The 22,337-nt window shown below is 48.1% G+C and overlaps 1 protein-coding gene and 15 non-coding genes across 16 annotated transcripts in view; 1 reads left to right on the top strand and 15 right to left on the bottom strand.

Annotated features, from left to right (window-relative positions):
- Positions 1-1,488: 1,488 nt before the first annotated feature.
- On the bottom strand, positions 1,489-1,560 carry TRNAT-CGU (transfer RNA threonine (anticodon CGU)). The gene has a single exon. It is a non-coding gene; the product is annotated as a tRNA-Thr (tRNA).
- A 110-nt stretch (positions 1,561-1,670) lies between these two features.
- On the bottom strand, positions 1,671-1,742 carry TRNAT-CGU (transfer RNA threonine (anticodon CGU)). Its single transcript has one exon. It is a non-coding gene; the product is annotated as a tRNA-Thr (tRNA).
- Positions 1,743-1,853: 111 nt separating this feature from the next.
- TRNAT-CGU (transfer RNA threonine (anticodon CGU)) lies at positions 1,854-1,925 on the bottom strand. Its single transcript has one exon. It is a non-coding gene; the product is annotated as a tRNA-Thr (tRNA).
- A 112-nt stretch (positions 1,926-2,037) lies between these two features.
- TRNAT-CGU (transfer RNA threonine (anticodon CGU)) lies at positions 2,038-2,109 on the bottom strand. Its single transcript has one exon. It is a non-coding gene; the product is annotated as a tRNA-Thr (tRNA).
- Positions 2,110-2,221: 112 nt separating this feature from the next.
- On the bottom strand, positions 2,222-2,293 carry TRNAT-CGU (transfer RNA threonine (anticodon CGU)). The gene has a single exon. It is a non-coding gene; the product is annotated as a tRNA-Thr (tRNA).
- A 112-nt stretch (positions 2,294-2,405) lies between these two features.
- Positions 2,406-2,477, bottom strand: TRNAT-CGU (transfer RNA threonine (anticodon CGU)). The gene has a single exon. It is a non-coding gene; the product is annotated as a tRNA-Thr (tRNA).
- Positions 2,478-2,588: 111 nt separating this feature from the next.
- TRNAT-CGU (transfer RNA threonine (anticodon CGU)) lies at positions 2,589-2,660 on the bottom strand. The gene has a single exon. It is a non-coding gene; the product is annotated as a tRNA-Thr (tRNA).
- A 6,745-nt stretch (positions 2,661-9,405) lies between these two features.
- Positions 9,406-9,477, bottom strand: TRNAT-CGU (transfer RNA threonine (anticodon CGU)). The gene has a single exon. It is a non-coding gene; the product is annotated as a tRNA-Thr (tRNA).
- Positions 9,478-9,587: 110 nt separating this feature from the next.
- On the bottom strand, positions 9,588-9,659 carry TRNAT-CGU (transfer RNA threonine (anticodon CGU)). The gene has a single exon. It is a non-coding gene; the product is annotated as a tRNA-Thr (tRNA).
- Positions 9,660-9,769: 110 nt separating this feature from the next.
- TRNAT-CGU (transfer RNA threonine (anticodon CGU)) lies at positions 9,770-9,841 on the bottom strand. The gene has a single exon. It is a non-coding gene; the product is annotated as a tRNA-Thr (tRNA).
- Positions 9,842-9,951: 110 nt separating this feature from the next.
- TRNAT-CGU (transfer RNA threonine (anticodon CGU)) lies at positions 9,952-10,023 on the bottom strand. Its single transcript has one exon. It is a non-coding gene; the product is annotated as a tRNA-Thr (tRNA).
- Positions 10,024-10,133: 110 nt separating this feature from the next.
- Positions 10,134-10,205, bottom strand: TRNAT-CGU (transfer RNA threonine (anticodon CGU)). Its single transcript has one exon. It is a non-coding gene; the product is annotated as a tRNA-Thr (tRNA).
- A 110-nt stretch (positions 10,206-10,315) lies between these two features.
- On the bottom strand, positions 10,316-10,387 carry TRNAT-CGU (transfer RNA threonine (anticodon CGU)). The gene has a single exon. It is a non-coding gene; the product is annotated as a tRNA-Thr (tRNA).
- Positions 10,388-11,066: 679 nt separating this feature from the next.
- On the bottom strand, positions 11,067-11,138 carry TRNAT-CGU (transfer RNA threonine (anticodon CGU)). The gene has a single exon. It is a non-coding gene; the product is annotated as a tRNA-Thr (tRNA).
- A 7,655-nt stretch (positions 11,139-18,793) lies between these two features.
- TRNAT-CGU (transfer RNA threonine (anticodon CGU)) lies at positions 18,794-18,865 on the bottom strand. Its single transcript has one exon. It is a non-coding gene; the product is annotated as a tRNA-Thr (tRNA).
- A 1,131-nt stretch (positions 18,866-19,996) lies between these two features.
- Positions 19,997-22,337, top strand: part of LOC126535854 (uncharacterized) — a 170,600-nt gene continuing 168,259 nt past the window's right edge. The window contains exon 1 of the mRNA XM_050182692.3: positions 19,997-20,527. The gene's annotated coding sequence lies outside the window, so the exon portion shown is untranslated. The remainder of the gene's footprint in view (positions 20,528-22,337) is intronic.

Genomic DNA, 22,337 nt, shown 5'->3' with positions numbered 1-22,337 from the left:
TACGATTAAAAGCCACGTGTTAGAAAATGAAACGTCACTATCCGCATGGTGCCTACCTTCATGGTTGACGTAGCCTTCATCACGACTGCCAGATCCTCTTGACACCGGTCGACTAACAACCGGCGCTGACCCCGTGCTACTATGGAGGCGGTTTCCCCGCCTGGTACGTTTCGGTCGGAAGGTTCGGCCGCGGCTTTAAAGTCGAGCGTCTCACTCCCCCTGCCTTCGGCGGAGGCTCATTGCCACCACCGCCAGGCTGCAGCTTCACGTCGACGCTTTCTTCATGCGGACGTTTCCCAGCCATGGTGCTCGCCGCTTCCTGGTTCGTCTCCATGGCATCAATGCTGGGTGTCTCCACGTTGCTTTCTTTGGCGACCGTGGCTTTCGCGCCTCCTTCACCTTGTCAACGTCTTCCTGTTCAGGCTTATGCTGCGCCTGTACACTATCATCTATTGTGCGGGAGGTCCCCGCCTTCTGCTTCACCAGAGGCGTGAACGAAGGCTGAGTATGGCGCTGTGGTTGTTCACCTGCACGGGCTGCTTCCTCCGCATCCGTCTCGTCCATCAGCATCTCAGACGAGTCCTCGCTGGCTCCCGGGCCTGCAATGCTCGCGTAAGTGCGAATACACTGGTCTTCTTCGTGCCCGTAGCTTCGGCAGATTCCGCAACGAGGGACTCGACATTCCTTGTGGATGTGGCCCGTATCACGACACTGAAGACACAGCGGGGGTCTGCCTGGTATCACGACAAGGGCCAACTCACCGCCAACGCTCAGCTGGTGTGGCAAGTCATCCAACTTCACTCCCGCTTTCAGCTTGAGGGTGAGGAGCCGGGTAGTTGAGCCCTTCTCTGTCATACCTTGCACAGGCCAGCGCTCACGGCCTACTTCGGTATCTTTTCCACAGGGCGCAAATGCGACACGCACGTCATCATCAGGCACATTGTGTAGACCAGTGGAGCTTCAGTCGAACGTCCTGGTTCGCCGGGTCGATCACCAGGCAGCGCCGGCTCTTCACACACAGCTCCCCGATGCTCGAGATCTTCTTTACCGTGTCTGCGTCCTTGAAAGTGATAGCCCAGACATGGCTCATGCGATACGCCCCCAGGGGGATATCATCCGGAAGAAGCGAATGCTGTGCCAATGGGTCACGGAAATCTGCAATCCGGTACGGTCGGGCCGTAATATCAGCGTGCAAAAAAACTGTATTTAAGACATAACGCCCTGCTGGCAGACCTGGCAGAACAACCTGGTAGGTGCCCTCCTGTTCCATAGTCCTGTTTCCGCGGCCAGACAAGGCCGCTGAAGACGCTCCAACGGAGCCCGTCATCATACGTCCGTCACGCTCGGTGGCCGGAAGCAGAATCCCAGCCATAGCGGCCGATGAGAGTGCTGAAGAGCAGGTTGCAACTTTTCAGCGCTTTCACTTATCTGGTGATAAAATCATATGCTACTCACTGCACATTTCAGGGAACAGCAGAAAAAAAGCAATGCCGCCAGTGAGGTTTGAACTCACGACCCCTGGTTTACGAGACCAGTGCTCTACCACTGAGCTATAGCGGCCGATGATGGCGTTGAGGAGCAGTTTGCAGCTTTTCAGCGCTTTCACTTATCTGGTGACAAAACGATACGCCATTCACTGCACATTTCAGGGAACAGCAGAAAAAAAGCAATGCCGCCAGTGAGGTTTGAACTCACGACCCCTGGTTTACGAGACCAGTGCTCTACCACTGAGCTATAGCGGCCGATGATGGCGTTGAGGAGCAGTTTGCAGCTTTTCAGCGCTTTCACTTATCTGGTGCTAAAAAGGATACGCCATTCACTGCACATTTCAGGGAACAGCAGAAAAAAAGCAATGCCGCCAGTGAGGTTTGAACTCACGACCCCTGGTTTACGAGACCAGCGCTCTACCACTGAGCTATAGCGGCCGATAATTAGCGTTGAGGAGCAGTTTGCAGCTTTTCAGCGCTTTCACTTATCTGGTGCTAAAAAGGATACGCCATTCACTGCACATTTCAGGGAACAGCAGAAAAAAAGCAATGCCGCCAGTGAGGTTTGAACTCACGACCCCTGGTTTACGAGACCAGCGCTCTACCACTGAGCTATAGCGGCCGATGATTAGCGTTGAGGAGCAGTTTGCAGCTTTTCAGCGCTTTCACTTATCTGGTGCTAAAAAGGATACGCCATCCACTGCACATTTCAGGGAACAGCAGAAAAAAAGCAATGCCGCCAGTGAGGTTTGAACTCACGACCCCTGGTTTACGAGACCAGCGCTCTACCACTGAGCTATAGCGGCCGATGATTAGCGTTGAGGAGCAGTTTGCAGCTTTTCAGCGCTTTCACTTATCTGGTGCTAAAAAGGATACGCCATTCACTGCACATTTCAGGGAACAGCAGAAAAAAAGCAATGCCGCCAGTGAGGTTTGAACTCACGACCCCTGGTTTACGAGACCAGTGCTCTACCACTGAGCTATAGCGGCCGATGATGGCGTTGAGGAGCAGTTTGCAGCTTTTCAGCGCTTTCACTTATCTGGTGCTAAAAAGGATACGCCATTCACTGCACATTTCAGGGAACAGCAGAAAAAAAGCAATGCCGCCAGTGAGGTTTGAACTCACGACCCCTGGTTTACGAGACCAGTGCTCTACCACTGAGCTATAGCGGCCGATATTTTTTTAGGCTTTTATTCAGAAAAGGCATGTACGTACATAAAACCCACCTTGGTCTGCTTGACCAGTGTGGTTAATTAAAAATTTTTCATTCGTATCAACTCATCAAGTACCCAAATCCAATCTGGTGGCTCGGTTAAAGTACTATATACCTCGCGCATGTAGGTTATGCTCTCTATAAAGTTTTCTCTGGCTGACTTTGCCTTGGGATCTGCGTGCCTGACTCCCATTCTTGTGATCCAAAGGCTATGTAGCCCCAGTATCATGATCATGTCATAGGTCAAGCTGTTTTCATTCTGTACTGAGAGATATCGAATTCCGTGTGGTGTTATCGGTAACTCTTTCTTCAGGGTTCGTTGCAAAACATCCCAAAAGAAGACTGGATCCAAACAATCAACGAACGTGTGTTCGATTGTTTCTGGTTTCTTGCACAAAAGGCAGTTTATTGTCCATGGTACAAATATTCCCTTTTCATCGAGCCATGTTTTTACAGGGAGTGTGTTTGTGTGTAATTTGAAAAAGAATGTTTTAACAGCTCCTCTAACAGTCATTTTTCAAACTCTTTTTAATACATCTTGCCCTGGGCCTGCAATGTTTAGCGATCTGTATAATGGTACTGGTATCATTACATCGATTAAATCTTTATATAGTTTCTTTCTCGGTACAAGGCTCAGGTACTCTAATGAGAAGCGTGTTTTAAGTATCCTAAACGACGTGACTAATTCCCTGAAGTAACCTTTTAAACCACAGACGATTGCAGCCGCACTAGACACAACAAATTCGGGCAACACATTCTTAAGGCGCATTTGCATCATCGCTCTCAAAAACGGGTCTCTCGTGTCCCGCAGGAACATAAAACGCGACACAATTTGTCGGATGAACAGATGAGAAAGGCCGAGGCCTCCGTCTTTCACTGGGCGAAACATATTAGTGCGGCTGATTCTCTCCCAATTGGAGCCCCAAATAAAAACCGCAAATATTCGGTGCAGTTTCTGCACGTTGACGCGTGACATTGAAAAAAACTGCAACACATACCACACTTTGGCAATAAAAAAAAACATTGCACGCACTGGCCCTAGCAAACATCGATAATTCGCGGCCTTGCCACCCTCCAACTTTTTCCTTCACCCTTGGCGTCAGGTCATCCCAGTAATCTCCAGTTTGTTTATATTGCTCGAGAGGCACGCCTAAATACGTAGAACTTCTTGCCCACGTGATGGTCGCAAATCTTTCTGGTGTAAAGTCCCATATTCCGTGCCAGAAATCGACACTTTTTTCCCAGTTTATCGCGGAACCTGTCTGTTTGCAAAAATCTTTGGTGACGCTTATGGCTTCTTCTATGCTATTGCGGTCAGTGCAAAAGATTCCTACATCATCAGCGTAGGCAAGGATTTTCACATGATGCGTCTGCCGCCTGAAACCATGTACTTTTTCATTAATAATAAGACTGAGGCAGAAGGGTTCAAGATAAAGAGCGAAAAGCAGCGATGACAACGCACATCCTTGTTTTATAGATGACCGGACGTCAATACTCTGGGTGAGGTTCTTGTTAACTATGATGCGTACAGTACAATCATTATAAGCCACGTTTAAACCTTCTAATAACACTTTGCCAATATTGACATGTTCAAGCACAGAGAAAAGAACATCGTGTGCGACACGGTCGAAAGCCTTGGCGAGATCGAGTTGTAACATAGCAACTCGTCCCGAGATGGCATCACAACATTCTAGAACGCTGCGGGCTACATGCACATTTGTACATATCGAACGTCCTTTTATTCCACATGTCTGGTGCGGTCCAACGAGAAGCATAATAACGCTTTGCAAACGTTTAGCTAAAATTTTGGTATAGATCTTATAGTCCACATTTGTAAGAGTTATTGGGCGATAGGCCCCTACTGATAACAGTCTAGTTGGACCATCTGTCTTCGGTATCAAAACAATATGGGCAGCGCGGAAGGAAGGCGGTAACCGTTTTTCCTCATAGGCTTTGCTTATAACGTTATGCAAAATTGGGCTGATTTCTTCAATGAATATTTTGTAAAAGCCCGCTCCTATTCCGTCCGGCCCAGGTGTTTTTCCTGGAATTAATTCTTTTATGGCACTTTTCACTTCCTCTATACTTATTGGTTGTTCTAATCGCGTCTTACATTCTTCATCGAGCTTAGGCATTAGATTAATAACCTCGGTTCTCAGCCCAGTTCTATCGCCTTTAATATTCGCAAATAATTCGCTGTAATGTTCGACAAATGCCTGCTCAATTTTACTCCTGTCTGATGTCTGTTCGTTACGGTAGTTGATCTGTCGTATTTCGTTTTGAGCCGCGTATTTTCTTTCGTCACACATCGCTCGCTTGTTGGGCGTTTCACCCAACCATATCTTTTCGGCTCGCGCCCTTATCACTGCTGCTCTGTACTTTTCGGTTGCAATTACTTCTAGTTGCCCGGTTCCTTGTCAGGCGAATGCCCATGTTTCCCGCCTTCACCGTGCCGATGACAATCAAGACGATGCGACTCTTGTATCATACACTGATGCCAGTGTTAATGGCACCATAATTCACACAGCTCTCGTGTGTCCATTGATACCAGAGGCAGGCCAAACGTGCTCGTATGTTGCCGATCCTGCACCACCGGCCTACCTTGCCGAGCTTGCTCCCATACGAGACGGCTTGGCCGCGTTGCTACCTACTGTTCAAGATGATCGATACTCTCAACTCATCATTCGCACAGACTCGACTCAAGCCATCTACGACATACGTAGGGTATCTCGGTCCACTCTATTGTCAGATAGCATTCACCGTCTTGCTGCCACTACGAATATCCTCATACGCGTCCAGTGGGTGCCTCGAGCAGCCCTGCCGGGTCTCCTTGAAGCAGATATGGCAACCCACCCACAGATTACAACATACCCACTTCCACATTTCCCTGAAGACGCCTGTGGACGACTGATCCGGGAAAAGGAAAACCACCGACGTACCACACGAGCTCTCATACCTCCGTGTGGGTCAGACCTCCCTGGTGGGTTAACCCGCCGAGAGGAGGTTACGTTAACGAGGCTACGTGTCGGGGTCGCGCTCACCCCGTCTGTGACCGCTCTCTGGCCACAACAATACCATGGTCCTTACGGCTCATCGTGCCCATTTTGCAACACAGGAATCCAAAATGTGACAGTGACACACCTATTATGGACGTGCCCAGGACTTCATCTAAGCCGTCTCCGCCATATCCGGGCAACAGGCCTCCGGCCTGGCCGCCCACCCGACCTTGAACGTTGGATTCATGGAACCCACCATCGTTCACTCCTAGATTTTTTGCACGAGTCGAACCTATTCGTGTATTTCTAACATCTCTTGTATTATGCCTAAGGGCATGCTTTCGAATTAAAAAAAAAATTACTTCTAGTTTGCTTTTCACTTCGCGAATTGCTTTTATATACATGCCGGGATTGCTGCTTTCCATACATATAAGAAAATCGAGTTGGTACTGGAGTTCTTTTTCATTACACTTTTGCTTTTGACTAATAATGGTTCCCCTTTCAATCGCAATAATCTTGAAGTCGTTCTTAAAGTTTTCCCACTCAGCTGCCCACCCATGTGGCCTTTTGGATGTCATTTGTTTAAGTGTTTTTGTTACACACTCCATGAATTTTTCATCTTGCAAAAGTTTCACGTTGAACTTCCACAAAGCCCAATTAAAACGACTTTTTCTGAGGTTGCTTCCTAGTGTAGTCATGACAAGGCTGTGGTCGCTGAAAGACACATGTTTCACTTCATAGTGGCCACAATCCCTTGCAAGGTCAACTGTGACATAGATTCTATCCAGCCTAGCACAGCTTCCACGCTGGTAATGGGTATAGATAGGGCTACTTCCTCTTAACAATAAATAACCGAGGTCTTCTAAATAATATTCCTGCAGCAGTGAAGCAAGCAGTCGCGAACTTTTATCTCGTACAGGGGTGTTCTTGGCTCGATCTTCAGCCAAACATACACAATTAAAATCACCAAGCACAATTAAGTATTTATCACTTTTTAAAAATTGTTCTAAGTCTTCAAACTGTTGTAATCGCACCGCTGGCACGAGTTGTTGGGGTCTCGGTGCTGACGCCCGTTATTGCCAATGGGTCGCAAGCCCCAAGGGTAGCGTTGGCCTGGCGGCCTGGGGCACTGGAAGCATCCGAAGGTCCCGGCAAAGCATGAGAAGACTGGTAACAGAACAACTTGTTTATTCTAACATAGCAAAAGAGCGGCCGGTCAGGTCGACCGAAGTGGAGAGGCGGGAGAGCACGTAACTCAACAGTACAAATCGGAGCCTCTCTCCTGGCGTCCGGGGGCAGCTGCTCTTATACTCTCGGCGTCGCGGTCCAAAAGGGAAGGTCACGGGATGAAGGTCACGGGATGAAGGTCACGGGACGGCGGAGCATGAGCCCACGACGGCGCGCACGGTCGAGCCGAGAGACCTGCTGAACCGAGTGCAGTGACGCATCGCCAACCCGCCCACACGACGGCGCGAACGGTTGAGCCGAGAGACCTCCAGGCTCCTCATTCGGGGAACTCCGCTCCCCGGCTGCCGCGCTTTGACAAGCGAGGGCACACACACACACACGCACACACGAAGACACGTGGCACTGAAACACGCCTGGACACGCTTGGCGGGGAGGCGTTGCGGCGGCTTCGAACGGGCCAAAATGTCCGCCGCTTTGAACGAAGCCCCAACGTCCGTTGCAACCGCGCCGGCATTACCGCGCGTTGTAGGCGAAACGTAACAAAACAAAACAACACGCTCATAATCGATGTTTGGCGCATATATACAGATAACACGCCATTGCCTTGCGCAGTACGAAAAGTAAACAACAAGCAACCGTCCCGCCTCTGACGCAACTACTTTTTCACCTTCAATGCCCACGTTGTTCCTTATATAACCTGCACAACCACCAGAGGTGCCTATCGCATGGCTAACACAAACATTGAAGTGCCTTAGAAAAGTTCCCACCATTCGATCCGTCTGCTCCTCACTTTCTATCTTTGTTTCTTGCACGGCCACTATGTACAAGTTATTTTCCAGAAAAAGTCGATTAAGTTGATTTTGCCGTTTCTTAGTCGCCAATCCCCGTACATTCAAAGTGGCAACACGTAAGGGAAGAGCAAGTTTTTCTTCTTTAATTTGGGAAGAGCACTCGGATCGGGCAGTGTTTACCCCAGAAGCCAAGGATGCAGTGGAGTCTTCACTCAGTTGTGGCAGTAGTGGGCCAGAAAGAACTCGCTGCCCGTCGCCTGCTTCCTCAACCGAAGTTCGGTAGCTGGACGGGACAGCATCGTCTAGGCGGCGGCGCTTATTCGGTCCCGTCTTGTTCACTCACCAAGGGGAAGCGAATCCCCGCCTTTATTTCGGCGGTTTATCCACCGGGCGTCGATCAGGAGGAATGTTTGGTTTCGGCTTTAACGACGTTCGTCTCGTGAACGCCGTTTTCAAAGAAGGCCCCCCACCACCTGCACCACCCAGATGGTCCGGTTCGCCGACACTGTCGCTGTGTATGCGCTTTGCCGACGCCTCTACAACACCTTCCATTGTTTGACACTGCACTGTCGGTGTTTCATTTGGCGACGTCACCATAGCTTCACTAGAAAATTTCCCTTGATGACATTTTCCATTCATTTTGTTGTGCGCGTCGTCACTGTTTGCACCGGCCAGATGTTTTTCACACGTTATTGTTTCAATAGCTGGCGCACGTTGTTGTACCGCTGCCGGAGGCGTTTCCACAGGTTTTTGCTCTTGCGTCACCGTGGCAGCTGCTTCTTCAGCTTCAGCCTCGTCCATGATATTATCCAATATGTCAGCGTCCTTTCTGTGGCCCGTTATATTTGCGTACGTGGGCACGCACTCGCTTTCGTCATGGCCGAAGCGTCGGCACCGTGAGCATCGCGGGATCCGGCAGTCGCGGCGGATATGCCCTTTACCCTGGCAGCGCAAGCAAAGTGGCGCCTTGCCTGGAATAGCTACGAGAGCAGGCTCCCCAGCGACACGTACTTGATATGGAATATCTTCAGTCGTGACCCCGGCCTTCAGCTTGAGGTTCAGCACGCGCGTTGTCGTACCTTTTTCAGAAATACCAAGGACACGCCAGCGCTCCTTTGTCGTTTCCATAACCTCGCCGTATGGCTCAAAGGCCACACGTATGTCGTCGTTCGTCACTTTAGGGAGGACCCAGTGGATTTTCACTCGGACATCTTGGTTGTTCGGGTCTACTACCAGACATTTTCTGCCTTTCACAGTAATATTCCCCGCAGTCAACAACTTCTTCATGCTTTCATGGCTCTTGAACGCAACAGACCACACATAATTCATCTGTAATGCTCCTAAGGCGTCAACCTCAGGCAGCAGTTCCAAACGTCCAAGGGCATCCCGGTAGTCTTCAACTCTGTACGGCCCTGCTCGTAGGTCACCGTGCAAAAAAAGTGTATTCAAAACAATACGACCGTTTGGCAAATGAGGCAGGAGCACTTGGTAGTCCTGGCTGTCTTCCATGTCGTCCCTGTTTCCGCGGCTAAACTGGGCCGCTAACACCGCCCCGTTGGAGCACATGAAAAACACGTCCGTAGGCTTTCGCGGCCGGAAGTGTAATCCGCTATAGCGGCCGATGATGGTGTTCAGGAGCAGTTTGCAGCTTTTCAGCGCTTTCACTTATCTGGTGACAAAATGATACGCCATTCACTGCACATTTCAGGGAACAGCAGAAAAAAAGCAATGCCGCCAGTGAGGTTTGAACTCACGACCCCTGGTTTACGAGACCAGTGCTCTATCACTGAGCTATAGCGGCCGATGATGGTGTTCAGGAGCAGCTTGCAGCTTTTCAGCGCTTTCACTTATCTGGTGACAAAATGATACGCCATTCACTGCACATTTCAGGGAACAGCAGAAAGAAAGCAATGCCGCCAGTGAGGTTTGAACTTACGACCCCTGGTTTACGAGACCAGTGCTCTACCACTGAGCTATAGCGGCCGATGATGGTGTTCAGGAGCAGCTTGCAGCTTTTCAGCGCTTTCACTTATCTGGTGACAAAATGATACGCCACTCACTGCACATTTCAGGGAACAGCAGAAAAAAAGCAATGCCGCCAGTGAGGTTTGAACTCACGACCCCTGGTTTACGAGACCAGTGCTCTACCACTGAGCTATAGCGGCCGATGATGGTGTTCAGGAGCAGCTTGCAGCTTTTCAGCGCTTTCACTTATCTGGGGACAAAATGATACGCCACTCACTGCACATTTCAGGGAACAGCAGAAAAAAAGCAATGCCGCCAGTGAGGTTTGAACTCACGACCCCTGGTTTACGAGACCAGTGCTCTACCACTGAGCTATAGCGGCCGATGATGGTGTTCGGGAGCAGCTTGCAGCTTTTCAGCGCTTTCACTTATCTGGTGACAAAACGATACGCCACTCACTGCACATTTCAGGGAACAGCAGAAAAAAAGCAATGCCGCCAGTGAGGTTTGAACTCACGACCCCTGGTTTACGAGACCAGTGCTCTACCACTGAGCTACAGCGGCCGATGATGGTGTTCAGGAGCAGCTTGCAGCTTTTCAGCGCTTTCACTTATCTGGTGACAAAATGATACGCCACTCACTGCACATTTCAGGGTACAGCAGAAAAAAAGCAATGCCGCCAGTGAGGTTTGAACTCACGACCCCTGGTTTACGAGACCAGTGCTCTACCACTGAGCTATAGCGGCCGATTTTTTTTCTTTATTTCCAGACAATCAACAAATACATCAATACGTACTGCTCCCACCATCTGACAATATTCACTTTCCCACCGCTGCGCTTGAAGCTTGCGGTTGAGATTACAAAACTTTCATTTTGGCAAGGGCATCCATCAATGACAACAGATCATCGTCATACGCTGACTTCTGAAAAACTTCCCGCAGTTTACTGATATTCTCAGCAAAATACGAGTTTACTGTTCTCACATTTATATCACAATTCCTTACAGCCATGCGGTTTCTCCAGATACTGTGAAGGCCGAGAAGAAAGAACATGTCATAAGGTGTACTGTCTTGCACTGTGGATAGGTAACGGATACCATGCGCTGTTAACGGCAATTCTTTTTTAATAGTTCTTTGCATAATATCCCCAAAAGAAGACCGCACTCCAACAGTCCAGAAAAACGTGTTCTATAGTTTCTGGTTTCTTGCAAATCAAACAGTTAGTCCCCCATGGTAAATAGTCCCGAACACCATCATCGGCCGCTATAGCTCTTTCTTCTAGTAAAAACATGGCTAGAAGAAAGAGCTATAGCGGCCGATGATGGTGTTCGGGAGCAGCTTGCAGCTTTTCAGCGCATTCACTTATCTGGTGACAAAATGATACGCCACTCACTGCACATTTCAGGGAACAGCAGAAAAAAAGCAATGCCGCCAGTGAGGTTTGAACTCACGACCCCTGGTTTACGAGACCAGTGCTCTACTAATGAGCTATAGCAGCCGCTCAGAGCGCCGAGGAGCAGGTTGCAACTTTTCAGTGGTTTCACTTATGTGGAGATAAACTGATACGCCATTCACTGCGGATGTCAGCTGAGAACGGCAGAAAAAAAGGCAATGTCGCCAGTGACGTTTGATTTCACGACCGCTGGTTTACAAGACCAGTGCTGTACCCACTGAGCTATAGCGTTTTTTTTTTTTTTTTCCGACTTTGACATTCTAAGCATTCAATACTCAAAAGATAGAACGTGTCAGCAAGATTTTTGCTGGCATGAAATATTAACCTTTTTTCTCATTGCTGCCAATTTATCAATCATGTCTGTCCATGTTGGAGTGCCCGATGGACACCCCCGAACCGTACTGCACCTTCAATGAAGTGATCGCGTACAGATCGCGCTTCGACATCATCATTGTTGAAGTGTATTCTAGTTTACCACAGACTGTGGAGGCCCAGGAGCATTATAGCGTGATACGGTAAACCCTCTGTTTCTACCGTTAAGAATCTTATTCCCTGTGGATCCAAAGGTAACTCTTTATTTAACGTCGTTTGAAGCAGATGCCAGAAAAAAATGGTATACAAGCAATCTAAAAACGCATGCTCTATCGTTTCAGGTTTCTTACATAAGAAGCAATTAATTGACCACGGGACAAAGATACCTTTGTCATGCATTCATTTTCTAATTGATGATATATTAGTGCCTAGTTTAAAGGAAAATGTTTTACAGAAGGGTGTGCTGGCATTCTTTTAACCCTTTCGAGGACATCTCCTGGGCCTCCACGGGGTGAAAGACGGTAAATCGTGGTACAGGGAGCATAGTGTCTATTAGGTCCTTTTACAATTTTTTCCTAGTAACATTGGCGAGATACTGCACTCAAAACCACCCCTTTAACGGCATCATGCATTGATTCACACGAACATACAACGAATTCTGCAAGGTGACGGCTTAAAGGCACTTGCATGACTGTGTGACGGAACATATAGTTCTGATCGCGAAGGTACATAAAGCGCGAGACAACTTGTCGCACAAATAAGTGTGCGAAACCAAGACCGCCTTTCTTTACGGGCAACAACAAGTTTATGCGATTGGTTCTTTCCGAAGTCGATGCCCATATGAAAATGCGAAGACGCGGTGAAATTTTTGGATGTTGTTCCACGAAGCATACAACACATTCATGACGTACCATATCTTGGAGGTAAGAAATAGGTTACAGACTGTGGCGCGCGAGAACATTGATAGCTGTCGCCCATGCCGGGCGTTAGCCTTTTCCTTTGCTACCGGCGCTTGTTCTTTCCAGTATGGCTCGGGGTCCCGATAAGAGTCGAGAGGCACGCCAAGGTACGTTGTTGCGATGGCTGACCACTGAAGTCGAGACAAGTACTCTGGCGTTTCATCCCATTCACAATACCAGGATCTATAACTCTTCTCCCAGTTTATTTGCGCCCTGGCGCAGTTGGAAAATGTTTCAACTACTGTCATGGCCTCACAAATGTGGATCTATTTGAGCAGAATACGACAATGTTGTCGGCATACGCCAAAATTTTCACATGCGTTCACTGTAACTTGAAGCCAGTTATCCTTTCATTATTCTGGATAGCCTTGCACAGCTAGAGGCCCTAGCCGCGAATAACAGAGGTGACCGCGGACACTCCTCCCTCACAGAAGACCGCACTTGCAGGTAGTCAGATAGATCTCCGTTTACAATGACCCGAGTTGAACAGTTAGCATAGGCCCACTGAGCTATAGCGGCCTATGAGAGGGATGAGGAAACGGTTGCAGCTATTCAGCGCTTTCACTTAAGTGGAGATAAAATTATACGCTTTTCACTGCACATGTCAGAGAATAGTGAAATAAAATCCACTGCCGCTAAGGTGGTTAGAACTAATGACTCCTGGTTTACGAGATTAGTGCTCTACCAATTAACTATATCTTCTTTTCTGTATTACCTCGTGGTCAACAATTAACAAAAATGACAATGGCAGACAAACTATATGCATTGGTAATATTCCTAGCCATTCGGCTACTTCGTAGGCTCTAAAATGGTTACAAGTTAACAAGTTAACAGTTATACACTCCGAATGATCCTTTTGGGCCTGTTACACATCACGCACGTAACAGCTTCAAAGAAATTATATCTTGCCGACCGCAGATCCGCAAGTGCATTGCCGACGTCCATTTTCGTTCGCTATCCGCTATGCACACACATCAGCATATAGCACGGCACTCTCCCTGTTCCAGTGCATGTAAGCACATAATTCTGAAAAGGATTATCAGGGATTTTTTTTCTCAGCGTCCGTTTATGTAGAGTCGGCGTCACCCCTGTTTACAGCGCGGGAACGGCGTCCTCCGGGGTAGTTGCTTGGCCCAAACGTGCTCGGCAGCTACAGTTAGACGTTGGGCCCTGCAGCTATAGCGTTAGACGTCGCTGGCTGTCTCCGGAGCGCCTCGGAGGCTACCGTTCCCGCGCTCTACACAAGGGTGAGGCCGACTGTACGTCCCGCATGCACACCGTGTCACGGCAGTCGAGAAGTGCGGGTTTAATGATTTCCGGTTTCCTGCATGAGACAGTTGACAGATCAGGGAAGATCTGTCAACTGCGGTCCTGCGGTGTGGGAGAGTGGCGTATAGCGGGTGCTTCAGCGAACACTTTCAAATTTTTTTAAAGGTTGCCTGTGGCAGATAGCCCAATTCTAGTACATGAGCTGGTCTACTCGAAGAAACAGACATTACTTGCAAAAAATTTGAAATGCACAATCTAATAATAAAAAAAAAATACTAATTACGTTTTAACTAATTGTCTTGTGGCCCATATTACAGTTTCCAAATTCGTGGAGTTCGCAAGGGGGATCCACTTGGAACAAATTCCCAGTATGGCACCAGTTTCGGGATAATAATTCCCGAACTGTGCGGAGAAATGCATTGGCGTTCCAGTTACTTTTGTGCATGAATGCATAAAACGACGTTTTGTTAAGCAAGCGTGCCTCGATGTGCGCGCCCCCGCGACCGGAGCGGAGGCGAGCGAGCGCATCGAAGCAACCGACGCACGCAACGCACGTGCTACTCTGGCGCCATCTCGTAGTCATCGTTGCCATCGTCTGTCTTGCGCTTACTGCGCTTTTCTTCTCACATTTTTGCCATAACCTCCTCCTCCACTTTCCTCCTCGCGGTATCTTTGCTGCCACCGTCATTCACCGCCCGCTGCGATCCGCGTTCGCTGTCATATTTAGCTGTGCTCGCCTTTCGAGCGTGGGGTCTTAAGCTCGAAACTAACTACCGCCAGCGTTTTTCCTTTCGAGTTTATTCTGTTTTTCTATACATTAATTACTTTATAGCGATTACCGGGGCGAAGTTAGAACGCAGGCGAGAGCTTGTGCGCTGATAACACTGTCTGCCGAGTGCGAAGGCAAGGGTGACGGCGCGTCGAGGCGATACCCTCCTACCTCAAGCAACACCTGGCGCGCCAGCAGTTGTTCCCTTGCGCCCGCTCTGCTCCGTCGAGGCGCGCGCGTGACGTGGCGTCGCGGCCAATAGGAATTCAGGTACTGTTTAGCTTCTGCAGATGCCAGCTTTTTCGTTCAGTGGGGGGCTATTTGATGCTTTCGTATCAAAAGTTCAAAGTTCAAAAAAGAAAGGCTTTATCGAGGTTTTCACTGGCATTCATTTAACATGCTAGAGTGCATCGCGCTCAAGACCTAACTGGTACACTGGGCTGTGTACTGGTGTGTGAATCAGAGCACTGCACGCATCGATTTTTCAGTACCGTGCCTGGCTCGAGCCCGAAAGTACCATGCGCTGACCCGCCTGAGCCCGTCCGGTGATTTTGAACGTATGGAAAAGTACATCCGTTGATAACCATGCTCGTGCTTTAAAGTGTCATATGAACGGCCGTACTACATTTTCGAACTAGTTGTGCGGCAATAATAGCGAAGGCATACGTGAACGCTCCCGCACACACCGCCAGCCATTTCATCTCACTTTTGAATCTCATATAATCATTGGGATGTACAGTGATAGAACTCGAGCCAATAAATTTGGCGCGAATGTAAATTTAAATACGCTGGTCAATATGGCATTCAGCAATACCATAACACATGTCCACTAGAACCTTTTTCATTAAACAGATATCAGTGATCCGCAAGGCTAACGCTCATTGCAATCATATTTTCACATGGAACATGCCATTTTTATTGCTTTATTCGGCTTCATTATAATGGTGTAAGTTATTCAGTCGACAATTTAGGAATACCCCCCGTGGTTGCTTAGTGGCTACGGTGTTGGGCTGCTAAGCACGAGGTAGCAGGATCGAATTCCGGCTACGGCGGCCGCATTTCGATGGGAGCGAAATGCGAAAACACCCGTGTAGAATTTCCAAACAGGCGTGCCATGTCCTCACACGACGTCCCCTAAGCGGCTTGAAAACCCTCGTGAGGACCCCCGCTCACGCGTCTGTGCCCGGCAACGCGTCAGCTCACACTTTGGCTCGAGATCTCGCGCCGAGCCTCGTCCGCGGATGCGGACGGCGTGAATGAGGAGGAGAGACACGAGGAACCCTGCGAGACTTATCATGAAATAGCCTATAGGTATCGCTTGAGGCGTCGCGCGCTCCCACCACCGGCCAAGCAACTCGACAAAACGCAAGTGGTCGCGTTTCGGCGACTTCAGACAAACACATGCCCACACCCAAAGTACATTAACAAAATCACAGGGGGCAAGGAAAACGACCAATGTAGGCTCTGTTCAGAAACAGGAACACTCACACACATAATGTGGGAATGCACCTCGCTCCCGTTCTCTCATCCCTCCGTCAGCAGCGAGACTGACTGGACAGCCTGGCTCAGTTTCGGGGACGTCGACCGACAGCTTGAACTGGTGGATTGGGCGGAGAAGGCCAAGCAGGCCCAGGGATCGAATACCCTCAGCCACGTCCCCCTTTACCCTTCCCCCTTTCAATAAAGTTTATCACCACCACCACCTGTGTACTTAAATTTAGGTGCACGTTAAAGAACCCCAGGTTGTCCAAATTTCCGGAGTCCCCCACTATACGGCGTGCCTCATGATCAGAAAGCGGTTTCGGCAGATAAAACCTCATAATATTTAATTTAGGCATCCTTGCTTCGCAATATATACAAGTTTGCACTTAGTCTACTTTTGTTTCAACTGAGACAATAAAATTTCGCGTTTTGTTATCTTTTTCATATCCCTCTCAGCAATGATGAGAAAGGTTGCAGCATCCACGTAGGCTTAAATTATTTATCTAGGAACAATCCCCACTCGAAAACCTAAATTTGATTAGTTGGACTGATTGTGCGATAAACTACGGCAGAGAATTCAACTCGCTCGTACAAATAATAAAAAAAAAGGAAACCGGTTGCAAGTTGCATTATGCCTTAACAAAAAATTGCGAATTAACTTTCCGGAATTTATTTGCTACCAGTTTATTTAAATACTCTAAGAACTTCTTGAACATTTAATTTTAGTTTTTCCATTAAAATGATCACGCACAGGCAGTGCAAAGCGGCACATGAGTGACTGCTGTAGAACATCTTCATATTTTTGCGCAGCAACAACAAATTGCATACGACTCTGCCTCCAGGCATGTCTTCTGCTCTTGAGAAATGTAACCAGCTGTACCGAAACTCCTCTCGTTGGTTCCTTTTGTGGTTGCTATGCGAAGGATAGCTTGGATACCTGAAAACAGTCTACTGAACTTTTTTGCAGCGATTCTCGACCCACTCAAATAGTTTCCAATCTCTTTAGCGCGACTGCAATGCAAATATCTTTCTTACTCCTCGTCATTTTGATTCGGCTCTAGGAAGTCTAACAACCCTTGAAATCTGCCTTTCGCCGCCACTCTCAACCACCCCACTGCGCTTCCCCTTGTTGATAGGCGGGGTTGCTGGAAAACTAAGAGCGTCACCTCCATCTAACGTCGGGTCGTCCGTCTGACGCCTGAGCACGATCACTTCTAGGAATTCGAGGTCTGAATAATCTTGGAACGATGTTGACCGGAGTTCTATGGCGACGACGGAACGACCACAACGGTATCACGACCACGGTATGTCTACAAATGCATGACGATGACCGTATGTCGACGACACAATGACGACAATGGGGTGACAACCGCTACATAGTCACGATTGAATGACGACAGAATGATGACGATGGAACTGCGAAGGCGGTATTACGACGACGATATATCGCCAATGTGATCACGTTTCTTAAGTGATGACGGTGGTACGACAGCGTTTCGAGTACGACATGACTAGAAGGGGATTATCATGAGTGTTTGACGGCGATGGAAATACCATGACCCCGAGGACATACCTAGTGGCTGTAGTTAGTAGACAACAATTGAAGTAGACGCCACGTGTCCACTTCCACCAACGATATGCCGTTTCAGGGGCCCAACGGAATGACAAAGTAAATTTGGCGGACTGTCGGCATTGAAGCGCTAGGCCAACGCCTCAGACAGCAAAGAGATAACGCAAGCTGCTCGCAGGGCCAGACCGGTGGTGACATCGTAGACGTGACGAAACCCGGGCGGTCGGCGACATCGACGACACAGACGCTCCTTTTCCAGCCAGTTTCGGTTTCAAGTAGCCCGCCAGGGGGAACTAATTGTTCGCGTAGCTCCCACATGAAATCCGCTATTCAAAATTTGATCGTTGCGATAGGTAGTGTAGAGGACGGGCCCCAAAGTACTCATTTGCTGTATCCACCTATTGTTGATAATTAGACAGTTAATTACCGTAACTTAGCTAATTACGCACGTAATTGCGGAAATTGCTCTGTATCTATAGGCTGCCGGTCCGTACGCGTGAATGGTAAACATAACGTTACCGTAATTTATATTTACGCCCTAATTATAGACATATATATATATATATATATATATATATAAATGCCGCACTTCTCAATAATTGAAGCACAAAGCTGGCAGCGCCGTAAGTATGCATAAAAAGCATTACAATTCCTCAGAATTAATTTCTAACATTGCCTAAAAAGTTCACAAATAGGTTGATGTATTTAGTTCACAGCTTGCGTGAAAGCCTACATTACCTTGTTATACATGAGTTTGGCAAAAGTCCTACTGACCAATAAATTATTTCTGTATTACAGAAGGTTGTGTAACATATCGATCTTTTCTGCCTGATATATCATATTTATCAATGCTCATTTACATAGTTGTACGCTTGATGCTTAAAAACCTCTATATTTCCCAGTTTTCGGCAAATATTACAAGAAAATTGATAACGTATAAAGAAGTTTACTGTACGTAGTCAGGAGATTTTAACATTTTATTTTGAATGCCACATACGGCATCAAAATCAACTCCGTGGACGCGGAATTAGTCGCCTTAATTTGCAAGTGCAGGTCTACGTGTCTGTACAAGATAAGCTTTTTTTTTTTTTTTTGCACGGTCTAGTAATCATCAGACGAAACGTGTCAATACTTGGGGCTTTACTGGCTTCCCACATTCAGTAGCATCGAAATTCCATTGGAATCCACGAAGGAACCTACGCGTGTGGCGACGCATGAAAGGAATGTAACGGCGATACGATTACAGCGTATTCGTGCAATATGTTCACCAAAGCAATAAACATTGGAACTTTGTCACGTTAAGAAAAAAAAAAAAAAAGGAAAAAAAAAAAAACTTGACTGCCGCCAGTGAGGTTTGAACTCACGACCCCTGGTTTACGAGACCAGTGCTCTACCACTGAGCTATAGCGGCGCTGGTTTCGCCGGAGTTAAAAGGCCGTCACATTCTGCTTCTCTCCTTCTTCGCTTCTGCGTACAATTTTCTTCGTTCTCTTGTCGTTTTTCTTGCAAATAGTCGCTCCTACTTGTGCTGGGTAGTCTGTGATACGTTTCTATCGGTTAGATCGCTACTTTTAACACGTTCCCTTGCACTTTTCATAGATTTATCGGCACGATCTGAGTGCGCGCGTTTATGTACCGCTGATTCTGCTCTTTCGGTGCTTGAAAAGTAGCGAACATGTGCCTCCGCGACACACGAAATCCCACTTAGCACCTGTTACCTCGTAGGTGCGTTCGTAAGCAAGTCCAATCACATTTCACCGGGGCGAAACGCTTTGGCTTTTCAGTTCTCGGTTCGTCTCCAGCAACAACAATAACTTCGGTGAACGTTTCCGACATCGACGCACGCATTGCATATCACCGCCGGTTGATGCATTTTCTGTTGTCATGTAGCTTTTACAAATTTGAAAGGCATGCTATGCACCACAGTATGTTGATCTTATGTCGGCCCATAACTCTCGCACTAAATATGGCTCGAGCATCTTGTTTGTGTGTCACTTTACAGGAAACTTCAGGAATAGCAATAATTAGCAGCAGAGCGACGTGAACGCACAGTTGCAAAAGTGTTTCGTGCTTTCAGGTCTCTTTTGTCTGTTTTCGTCGGTTAGACAAGCAACGAGAAACTCTACCGTCTCTACGTTCCGCCCTTTGCACAATTATCTGTTTCTCCATCCTGTGATATCATTTAACCCGATAAAAACAATATTTTGTTTCGACAATGTCTCAGCCTTTATTGCAATAATGCAAAAAAATAATATGGGAGGGAAAAAAAATAAAGGAAACAGGGTACCAAGTTACGGAAGCGTGCAGGGAACAAGGAAGAGAAACGCTAATTGACAGAAGGAAACAAGAAAACAAAATACTGACGATTCCAGAAGAGGCGAGTGTTTTTGAAAATGACTTGAGCTCGAGGAAAGAAAATAAAAGGTAAAACGGTCGTTAACATAAACAAAACAATAGAAAAATGTGTCGGTAGCGACCGCTGCGCCACAAAATTTGCGGCGGTCATCCGAAGAAGCTCGCCGCGAGTCGTCGTCTGCTATGGTCTGCTGTTGGGCACACAGTGCGGCCGATACAACGTTTCGCATCGGAGCCGCGTGTGCGCGCGGGGCGCCGGCTTGGAGCCAGTGTTTTTCGACCGGCAGCCGGCTGTTCTCCGCGTTGTCACTGTGTGGACCCTTGCTTTCTTCAACGCGTGCTGCGCATTCGCCGCAGGACAGCGGAAGTGGCGTCTTTGAAACGAAGTCCGCTAGCTGCCCCGTGTGTTGTCACTGCGTCTGTTTGTCTTCTCAGTGGTGTTTTCCGACGCGCGTTGTGCCGGAGCAGCGGCGCTGCGAAACAGGATACCAGGTCTGGAACGTCATTGTTCCGAGCTCTCTTTTTTCCAAAAGATAGGCGATCCCCGCTCGCTCTGTGGTGCCTGCATCACATGACCCTCTCCCCGCTGGAATTCGGGAGATAAGAAGTCATTTGGGAACCGTCCCTCTCTCCACCGCCGGCAGCATTCGTTTGCTCGCTATCAGTTTCACGGAGACGTGGATGCGAGGACCGCCTGGCCAAAGGCGTTCGCCGCCAGGTGAGTGGCTCAATTTTTTAGGTTGCCGCATTTTAAAGCCGGCATTTATATGCGTTCGGGGACGAATATGCCGCAGCAATAAAAAATAAAGAAGGAATAAAGGATGTTTAGGAAGTGCACATGTTCGCTCGTGGGCAAACGCACGCAGTCTGATATCCCGTTAATTTTCTCGCATACAAAACACACACACAAAAAAGAAAAAAATATGTCAGCACTTCGCCAAACCATAACCTCAGTGGCCCATCTGGGTACACCTTGCGTTGTTGCAACTTGCATTACATATTTTTCTTTAAAAATAGGCCAGAAAGATCCCATCGTTATGCTTACGTAGTCAAAAAGAAATGTCAAGAGTTTCTTAAATGCCAACGCACTTTCAAATAATTAGATGACCACATTGGTGTCCAGCGATTCAGACAATTTGATTAAGAAATGTAAGTTTTGACGCTGCCAAGTAACTGGGTTGTCACTGGTTTGCTAAGCTTAAGACACTGACACCTGCCCATCCCTTACCCTGACGTGGGCGCCGCGGTGCGGTCATGAGGCCGTATATCTTTTGTTTCGCTCCTGGCTCGCCGTCTGCTTTCTGGCATATTCTCCGGGCGTAGACGTCTACGTCAGCGAACAGCGGAAAGCAGATGCCATCCATCTCGGCGCATACGTGCCTCTGTACAATGGCCCGAACGTATATGTAGGTTTACTTATTTCTTTCTGGAGCTTTACAGCCACCCAATCGCTGTCATTCTTCGCATGCAGCTCATTGTTCTTTCTCCTCCGCTGCGCCCTTCCTTCTGTCCTTTGCGCGCCTCGGCAAGTCCCTCTGTACATATTTTTAAAATTCTTGCGTCTATTGCGTTTTTGGTTTTCTGTAGCTCAAGGGAGGAAAAGGGAACGGTATTACGGGCACTTTCCCTTGTTCTATTTCACGTGGCGTAAACTTTTTAGAAAAACCTCTCAGACGGCAAGAACGTCACTCGCCAACCTGTCGAACGTCGCTCAACGTCCCCCGTTTTCAAAACGCTTGTCACTCATCCCCCGTCAGACTTTTGGCTGGGTGAAGGCGAAAGCTGCACGCCGATCTCCGCGGCGACAAAGTGCGCAGTTTCGCCCGCGTTTCTGCCACGCTGCCTTCATCCGCAAGAAAGTCACTTCGCAGCTGCTTTCTCTCTCTCTCTCTCTCTCTCTCTCTCTCTCTCTGTGTATTTTTTTTTTTCAAACAATAGCCTTCGTCGATTTTAACGTATTGCGTTATAAGAGAGGACGACCGTCAGGATTCGCAACGCATTGGCGCCAACACGAACAGACACCCGTTGGTGCATCCTGGATATGCGCCGTCAGCTGCTGGTTTCAGCCGGCAGATTTCTGTGAAATCGAAAAACACCGCTGCAGCATGCAGCTGATAACTCACGCGTTCACTTGCACGATCCTTTCAATGGCTCGGGAAACTCCCGGTGAAGTTTCATGTGCAGATAGCGGGTATGCCGCCAGCAGTTCTGCGTCGGCACTAGAATGGGTACCAAGCAACCCCTCCAGCTGGCTCGAGTCGAGGGCATTTTCTTTTTTCGAAAAATTGCCTTGTTTAGTAAGTAGATCGTCTCTTGGCTGTCGAATAAAATAGCTGTGTTACGTAACTTTACATGTGATAAGCACCACGCTTCGTCTTACTTTCGTCATGCATTGTTCACTGCGAACTTTAATGAACTGCTCAAAAACATCAACACAACCAGTGCCTTTCCACTATATAAGGACGCGCAGTGACGTGCGTCGGAAATTACCGGCCTCGACAGGCGAACGTAATGGTTATTATAAGCGC

Source organism: Dermacentor andersoni, chromosome 4 (assembly GCF_023375885.2).
Source record: "Dermacentor andersoni chromosome 4, qqDerAnde1_hic_scaffold, whole genome shotgun sequence".
In the NCBI taxonomy this organism is placed as follows: domain Eukaryota; kingdom Metazoa; phylum Arthropoda; class Arachnida; order Ixodida; family Ixodidae; genus Dermacentor; species Dermacentor andersoni.
Note: the sequence above shows the minus strand (reverse complement) of the source record. Positions and strands in the feature narration are given on the sequence as shown.